This window comes from Eutrema salsugineum, unplaced genomic scaffold (genome assembly GCF_000478725.1).
Source record: "Eutrema salsugineum unplaced genomic scaffold, Eutsalg1_0 scaffold_14, whole genome shotgun sequence".
In the NCBI taxonomy this organism is placed as follows: Eukaryota; Viridiplantae; Streptophyta; class Magnoliopsida; order Brassicales; family Brassicaceae; genus Eutrema; species Eutrema salsugineum.
This window is the reverse complement of record NW_006256877.1, coordinates 1,705,820-1,708,523: the sequence shown is the minus strand read 5'-3', so window position 1 is coordinate 1,708,523 and position 2,704 is coordinate 1,705,820. Positions and strand designations below refer to the sequence as shown.

The 2,704-nt window shown below is 47.0% G+C and overlaps 1 non-coding gene across 1 annotated transcript; it reads left to right on the top strand.

Annotated features, from left to right (window-relative positions):
• Positions 1–1,992: 1,992 nt before the first annotated feature.
• Positions 1,993–2,099, top strand: LOC112088681. Its single transcript, XR_002900626.1, has one exon. It is a non-coding gene; the product is annotated as a small nucleolar RNA R71 (small nucleolar RNA).
• Positions 2,100–2,704: the final 605 nt, after the last annotated feature.

Below are 2,704 nucleotides of genomic sequence, written 5' to 3'. Positions count from 1 at the left end.
TCTCTTCTTTTCCCTTTGACTCCTCGCTTTCTAGAATGTCGAGGCTTCTCGTGTGGAGCTCCAAAAACCTCACCTCAGCTCCAAATTCCCTCGGTTGGTCCAAAAGACGCTTGTACACCTCGCTTTCCTCGTTCAAGTAACCGTGCTCGCTTTGTTCCCGCGTTAAGACCACTTGTAACGGATCCTCTGCGTTCAACTCTTCAAGGAGCTCATCAGCCAGCTCCTCCATTACCTCCACATAGAAAACCTGACCTCCAATGGTCGGTTTCTTCATCATTTCCTTCACGTTGAACTTCATAGTCTCGGAACCGATGTGTAGTACAATCATTCCTCCTCTCACATCTATTATGGCTCCTGCGGTTGCTAAGAACGGTCGGCCCAAGATGATAGGGTCTAATGGTTCCTCGTCCATCTCAAGAACTATGAAGTCCGTGGGGATTTCTGTCTCACCGATCCTCAAAGGTAGATCCTCAAGCAACCCCACCGGTAATCTAACCGATCTATCAGCTAATACAAGAGAGATCTTGGCTGGCTTGTAGCTTTTGTATCCCAATCTCTTGGCCACCGTGTAAGGCATTAAGCTCACAGAAGCTCCAAGGTCACATAAACAGTTTGAGAACTTCAGGTGACCTAAAGCACACGGCAAAGTGAAGCTGCCCGGATCGGATAGCTTCCTTGGTATAGATCTTCTTTGTATTATGGCACTGCACTCATGGCTCAGTATCACCATACCCTGGAGCTCCTTTGTCTTGTTGAGGATCGCGTCCTTTAGAAACTTCCCAAGCTGGGGTATAGCTAAGAAAGCATCTATAATGGGTAAGGTGAGTTGCGTGTTCTCCAAGTGTTTCTCAAAGACCGCCTTGGCCTTGTCTAGGATTTTCTTTTTGAAACGCCCTGGGAACGGTATCTTGGGTTGATAAGGTGGTGGTGGAACATAGGGCTTTTCAAGCTCGGTTGTCTTTTCCACCTCTTTTCCTTTGTCCTTGATCGGTTCCTTCTTTAAGACCGCTTCTTTACACGCATCGTCTGAGGCTGCCTCCCCCTCTAATTGCTCATTGGCCTCAATGAGCTTTGTCTTAAGCGTTGGAGTTTGTAATTCCTTACCACTCCTCAATGTGATGGCGTTCACATACTCTTTAGGGTTCGGCTCCGGTTTACCTGGTAAAGCCGGGCCTCTTGATGATGTAGAAGCTTGATTCTGCTTAAGCTCTCTGATATCTTGCTGCATTGTCGCGTGCTGGCTCTCAACCCTTTGCTCGCCCTGTAACAGTTGCTGTAGTATCCCACAGACGTCGTTCCCCATTTGATTCTGACTCGTTCCCTGAATCTGTTGTTGATTACCCATCGGCTGCGGATGGAACCCTGGTGGAAACTTGTGTTGCTGCGGTTGGTTGTTGAAGTTGTTACTCTGAGCCGCTTGATTCTGCTGAGTGTAGCCGTGCTGTTGCCCACTGAACTGTTGCTTGGGCTGGAAGGTATTCTGAAAAGGAGCCTTTTTGAGCATAGCTTTTTTGTTGTTGTTGAGCAGGGTACACTTGGTCTTGAGGGTTAGCTACATTCGGGTTTCTGTATGAGAGGTTTGGGTTACTGTTGTAGTTGTTAAACCGCTGATACCTCTGCTGATTCCCTATGTAATTCAGCTCCTCTTGTGTTAGACCATCTTCATTAACATTGTCAAAACTTGGCCCTTGCTCATCAAACTCGCCTACAAAGTGTATTGGCTTTTGAGTCGCCATCAAAACCTTGTCAAGCTTACTCTGAAGCTCTCTTATATCCTTTTTCATACGCTGTTCATCACTAGATCCCTCTGTACGGTTTGCTCTATCAAAGTCCTCTCCATACGTGTCATTGGACATGGCTAGGTTCTCAACTAGTTCCATTGCCGCAGTGATCTCTTTTCCAAGAAAATTCCCATTTGAAGCTGTATCGAGTTGGTTTCTGATCTTGGGGAGTGCACCTCGGTATAAAGTACTCAAGAGGGATGCCTCTGAGAAGCCGTGGTGTGGGCATTGGTTAGTGTAGCTTCTAAACCGTTCCCAAGCTTCACTAAAGCTCTCGTTATTGTGCTGCGTGAAACTTGAGATCTGATTCCTGAGCTTAGCCGTGCGTGATGTGGAAAAGAACTTTGATAAGAACGCCAGTTTACACTGCTCCCAGGTTTGTATAGAACCCCTCGGTATATTCTTTTCCCACTGGTGTGCTTTATCACCGAGGCTGAAAGGGAACAAGCGTAGCTTGAAGCTATCTTCGGAGACGCCATTTATCTTGGTTAAGTCGCAAACCCGATCAAATTGATCTAGATGCTCGAGAGGGTCTTCTCCAGCCAAACCGTGGAACTTTGAGTTTTGCACCATATTGAGCAGGGAAGCTTTAACTTCAAAGTTGTTGTTTTGAACTGGTGGAGCTTGAATCCCAGCTCGGTATTGGTGCACATTAGCTCGGTCATTCTCTCCAACACAGATTGGAGGATGTTGTCTCTGAACTTGGGGCGGTGGCGGATGAACATGATGGGCTTGTTGTTCATTTCTATTCGCTTGGTGTTGGTTTTGCTGAGCAAGCCGTTCGTTTCTTTGAGCCTGTTGCTAATTAACATAGGCTTGTTGTTCATTTCTTCCTGCCTGCGCCTGATTAGCCTGATCCTGGTGCTCGGCTGCCTGAGCCTGTTGCTCCATTCTCTGTTGTTCTGCCATTCTAAGTCTGTCAA